Here is a 6155-nt window from a genome sequence, read left to right on the forward strand (position 1 = left end):
TGTGTGCACAGCCAGGCAGGGCTTCCCACTCCTGGGAAGGCTGCCATCATACAAGGTCTGTCAGCTTGGGGAGCCCGCCTGGCCTGCAGCAGGGTGGCGGCAGGGAGGTGCAGGACGAGGCCGCCAGGTGAGGGTGGCCGACATGCACCTGCACCCTTGAATCTGCAGGAGTGTCCGTGGGAGGCCCAGGGTTCCCGCCTGCAGGTGGAGAGGGGCCCAGTAGCAGGGGCTCCGGGTGCCTCCCCAGAGGCTCACTCCCAGGACACCCCAGGACAGAGGCCCCAGGAAAGGGCAGGGGCCACCCAGTGGATGCCTGTCCAGAAGGCCCGGATGTGGTTGGGGGTCCAGAACTGCCTTAGAGACAGGTGGTGCCTGGGACGCGGGCAGAGAGTGAACCAGGAGCTCTGCTGGCACAGGGACATTTGAGTCAATGAATGCGATTCAGGGGTTGTTCCCGAACACCAGAGACGTTGCTTGTGGTGGCTGGCAAGGGTTGTAGATGAAGTGGGAGAAGGTGAGGTGCCTCAGGGGATGGGCAGAGCCAGGGTCCCCACCCAGTCTGAGCCCACCCCTCACCTCCACCTCCCAGCGCCCTTGCCTGGTGCCAGCAGTCACCCTGAGGCCCCTGCAGACCCCAGGCCGGCCACACGGCCCCCTGCTCCCGACATCCCCTCCTCTGGGGCTCCTGTCAGCAGAAAACAAGGAGCGGTGGGCAGGTCCCACCCCTCAGCAGACCCTCAGGGTCTCAGCCAACTCGAGGGTCCAGTGGGAAACCAGCTGCCTGCACATTCACTGCTCATGCGGCACAGAGCACGGGAAGGACAGTGCCCTCCTTCCAGGGAATCAGCTGGCCCTGGGAGCTGTGGCCTGCAGGGGAGCTTGGCATGGCCTGGGGGCACCCATGTGCTGAAGCTGAGCTACCTTCAGGGTCAGGATCCACAGGACCCCGTGCTTGTGAAGAGGGTGCAGCGAAGACCCTCCAGGCTCCGCCCTCTCCTCTGCCTGCTCCTGGGGCTTCGCAGGTGCTGTTCCTTCTGACTGGAACACTCTTCCCTGAATATCTGTCTTGTCATTTCCTTCAGCTTAAGGCAGAGGCCACCCCTACCGTCCCTGGCTATCTGACATTTGGGCTTATTGGGGAGGGGGGGACGCAGGAACTTTCATCTCTAACCCTAACCTGCTACAGCCTCACAGCCCAGAACCAGCCATCGTGGGGGCAGAAGGGAGGAAGGAGAAAGAGGGGGACGGGGGAGGGGAAGGGGAGGGGGAGGGGAGGGAGGGGAGGGGAGGGGAGGGGGGGAGGGGAGGGGAGGTGGAGGGGAGGGGAGGGGGAGGGGAGGGGAGGGCAGGGGAGAGGAGGGGAGGAGAGGGGAGGGGAGGGGAGGGGAGGGGAGGAGAGGGGAGGGGAGGGGAGGGGAGGAGAGGGGAGGGGAAGGAGGGGGGAGGGGGAGGGGGAGGGGAGTGAGGAGGCCAACTTACTACAGTTATTTCCTTTGTTGCACAACCACGGCCCCCACTGAACAATGACTCACTTGCCCGGTTTTCTTTGAACCTGCCTTGTCCTCCACATCCTTTGGTGGCCCCGTGGAATGGGCCTTCCGCAGGCTCTATGAGTCAGTCTGTCTCAGTCCCCCACCCCACCTGCATGGCCCATCCAGGCACTGCCCACTCAGCACCCCGGCCTCCTCTAGGGTGACTCCCTCTGTGTTGCTGGCGCACTTTCTCCAAGAACTTCCCAGTTAACGGAACATGGGAGGAACGCTTCTCAGAAACTGTCTCCTGTTCAGCTGACCACGGCTCCACCAAGGACTTGCGGGTGGAACCCACTTTGCCTGCTGCGTCTGAGGTCCACCCCAGCTCACCTGTGCTTCCTCCTTGTCCTAGGCTCCGGCGGTCCTTCATGCACCCTGTCCTCCAAACCTCACCTCACCAACGTTAGCTCTGGAAAAGGTCCTTTTCAGTTTTGAATTTTTATTCCTTACAGTTTTTATTCTTTAACTTTTTCCCTTCCAGATATTCTATCTTTAATTTCTGAGTTATTTCCATTCTGTATTATTTCTTTTTTATAGAGTTGGTTCTTTTTTAATGGACGCCTTGTCTTTGGTCACCTCTGAGATACTGGCTGTGCTTCTGAGATGTTCCTTCTAGTCTCTGCTTTGCCCCTTTTACAAATGTCAGGTGAACTTTCCTGGGCTTCATACAAGAGGGAGGCACTGCCCTAAATGGACAGAGTGGTGGGCTTGTTGGGCAGTGGGTACCTGTGGGCACGATCTCAGGTGGTGGGTTTCCCTGACCTCCTGCTCTGGGGTGAGGCGGCTTGCCATGCAGGGGCCCTCAGCTCTCCTCCCCCCCCGTGTAGGGTCCTCCCCTCCCCGTGTAGGGTCCTCCCCTCCATGTACAGTCCTCCTCTCCATGTAGGGTCCTCTCCCACCGTGTAGGGTCCTCCCTGCCCCCCGTGTAGGGTCCTCCCCCTCCCCGTGTAGGGTCCTCCCCCCCCTGTGTAGGGTCCTCCCCAACCCCTTTTGCTGCCACTGCTCTCCTGAGCCTTCCCTGGCTCTTAGGGGACTGTCAGCTTTGCCCTGGAATTTGCCCTTTCTGGGTCTTGGGGGCAGGTATTTCCCTCTCTGGTTCTTTGCACTGTTTGAAGGCAATTTCAGTGGGACCTTTGCCATCTTAAAACTTCCCTGAATTGTTGGCAGCTAGTTTGAACCTATATAAACAAGGTGAGGCCCAGCGCAGCTGGTGTGGAGTGTCATCTGGTGGGAAGAGTGGGTGGGTCAGATGCGGCCCCTGATCTCCCCACCTCTGCATGAACAGGGCGAGGACCGGGGCACCCTTCGTCCGAATCCCAGCCTAACCACCACTTACCATGTAACCTCGGCCAACTTATGGGCCCCTCTGAGCCTTCACTGTTTTATCTATAAACCGGGTAAGTATAGGCCAATGGAGCAGAACAGAGAGCACAGAAATAAACCCGCACACATACGGTCAGTGATGTTTGACAAGGTGCCAAGATCGTTCAATGGGGAAAGGACAGTCTTTCCAACAAATGGTGGGGAAATGGACATCCACTTGGAAAAGAATGAAGTTGGGGGCCTCCCTGGTGGCGCAGTGGTTGAGAGTCCGCCTGCCGATGCAGGGGATACGGGTTCGTGCCCCGGTCTGGGAGGATCCCATATACCGCGGAGCGGCTGGGCCCGTGAGCCATGGCTGCTGAGCCTGTGCATCCGGAGCCTGTGCTCCGCAACGGGAGAGGCCACAACAGTGAGAGGCCCGCGTACCACAAAAAAAAAAAAAAAAAAAAAAAGAATGAAGTTGGACCCGTACCTAACACCATATACAAAAGTTACCTCAAAAGGGATCAAGACCTAAAGTAGAGATAAAACTCTTAGAAGAAAACATAGGGGAAAAGCTTCATGGCTGAATCTGGCAAAGCTTTCTTGCATATAACACCAAAAGCACAGGCAAGAAAAGAAAATAAGATAAATTAAAGTACATCAAAATTTAAAACCTTTGTGCATCAAAGGACACTATCAATAAAGTGAAAAGGCAACCTATCATAGGAGAAAGTATTACAAATCATATATCTGATATGGGATTAATATCCAAAACATATATACAGATCCTACAACTCAACAATTAAAGACGAACAACCAATTTAAAAATGGGCAAAGGATGCGAATAGACATTTCTCCAAAGACACAGGAATGGCCAATAAACACATGAAAAGATGCTCAACATCACTGATCATTAAGGAAATGCAAATAAAAACCATGAGGTACCACCTCACACCTGTTAGGATGGCTACTGTCAAAACATAACAAATGTTGGCAAGGATGTGGAAAAATAGGAATCCTTCCTTACACACTGTTGGTGGGAATGTAAAATGGTGCAGCCACTGTGGAAAACGGTATGCAAGTTCCTCAAAAAATTAGGCATAGAGCTACCATATAATCCACTACTTCTGGGGATAGAACTGAAAGAACTGAAAGCAGGGTCTCGAGGAGATGTGCGTCCACCCGTGTTCACAGCAGCACATTCACAATAGCCAAGAGGTGGAGGCGTCCGAGTGTCCATCAGCAGATGAAGGGTAAACACGAGGTGGTCCATTCACACAGCGGAGCATTATCCAGCCTTAGAAAGGAAGGAAATCCCGACCCAGGCTTCCAGCATGGACGGACCTTGAGGACGTGACGCTCAGTGAGATACACCGGTCACAAAAGGACAGATCCTGTAGGATCCCACTCACGTAAGGGACGCAGAGGAGGCAGATTCCTGGAGACAGAGGAGGACGGTGGGGCCGGGCCCGGGGGAGGGGGAGGGGTGTTTATGGGGACAGTTTCAGTTTTACAGGATGAAGAGCTACAGAGATGGACGGTGGTGATCGTTGCTAACATTGTCAGTGTACTTAATACCAGTGAACTGTGCACTTAAAACTGGTTAAAATGTTAAATTTTATGTTACGTATATTTTAACACATGTACAACAGGTAAGAATCTCCACCTTTACCCATTTTCCCACCAGGCACGTACACTCCCAATCTCAGGGGCAGACCTGGAGTCATAGGCTGGCTTCCTGGAGCCTCTAGTCTGGACACCGATCACTCACATGCATCCTCACACACTCACGTGCTCTTAAATGGAGCCACACGGTGAACTCCGAGCTGGCCTGGGCCCACTTCCGTCAGGTGGTGTGAGGTGAGGAGGGCACACGGTGCCCCAGCCCCTCTGGTCCTCGAGTTCCAGGGCAGCAGGGCGGCCCCTGTGGGTTGGGGGCCGTGGTCAGACGAATTCAGGGACAGGAAGAGGACCCAGTGGGGACTCCATGGGGACTGACTCAGCCACACTGCAGAGAGTGTGCATCTGCTATCAGCTCTGCCTGCAGCCCCCGACCCTCCACAGGTGAGGGGTGACAGCCTCCACCTCCGCCCTGGACCTCCCACCTGGTCCTCCCTTGACCAGGCTCACCTGGACTGGGAAGGTGACTCTCCCAGCTGGCTGAGGTGACTAGTGGTGACCACAGGTAGTCCATCCTACCTGTCCTGGACTATTTCCCTCTTCATGAAGCACCGACTTTGAACCTGGGCCAGAATTCCGGTGTCTTGAGCACATGTTTCATGTCCCCAGAAGTCAAACGGGGAGCTGGGTCATCAGCACACGGCGCACGTGGAGGGACGGAGCGTGAGAGCAGGCGGCCGGGGCGGCGCGCCGGGTGCAGACGAACGGGCACCACGGGCAGCAGCCTGTGAGCCTCCCCGAGCCCAGGCCGGCTTCCCGGGCAGTACTTCCCCTGCCCCATCCCCGAGCCCCGACTCCCAGGGGGTGGGGCACGGTCTGAGAATGGAGCACCCTGCTGAAGGAAAAGCCACAGACGTGTCGCCACCCTCACTTGACCCCCACTCCCTCTGGTTTCTCTGTTGCTTCTGTAAGTTCCACGCTGGCTGTCCCTCGAGGTCACCCCTCTGGATCCAGATGAAGCACCAGGGTCAGGCATCCCTGCAGGCGGGGCAGCACTGCCCCCGTGTGGCCGACTGGCGCCAGACTGATCAGGTGCAGCCTTGGCGGAAAGGAGTCATCTTGCTGCACGCCCGCCTGGGCAGGGGCTTGGGGCTCGGGACGGAACCCCCAAACCTTAAGCCCGTCTGCTGCTCGTGCCTTCCAGGGACGCAGCCACGTCCCCACCCACTCCTCAACGTGCGTCCACTGGCTCAGGCCACAGACGCCACTGAGGGTCTGTGCACAGTGTGTATCTGCACAACTGTATTTGTACCACACACCTGTATCTCCACCACACACCTGACTGTACCCGTGTACCACCCACCTCTATCTGTGCCACACACCCGAGTACGTCCGTGCCTCTGACCCGAGTACGTCTGTACCACCCACCCAAGTATATTTGTACCCCACACAATCAAGACTTTCTCTACATTCTGCACCTCCCCTTCCCCTCACTTCCCTGAATCAAGGAAGGCACCTAATCACACATGCACCATTCCCTGCCCAAGGCTGACATGCAGCGTGAGAGCAGGCCTCGCAGGCTCTGCTCTGTCAGGCCCCCAGTGATCCTCGGAGATTAAACTGTGTACTGGGCAGGTTCCTCACTGAAGCCATGAATTGCCGTTGCCTGAGACCAGCTTGAGGGGTTCCAGCTTCCTG

This window comes from Hyperoodon ampullatus (assembly GCF_949752795.1).
Source record: "Hyperoodon ampullatus genome assembly, chromosome: 4".
NCBI lineage: Eukaryota > Metazoa > Chordata > Mammalia > Artiodactyla > Ziphiidae > Hyperoodon > Hyperoodon ampullatus.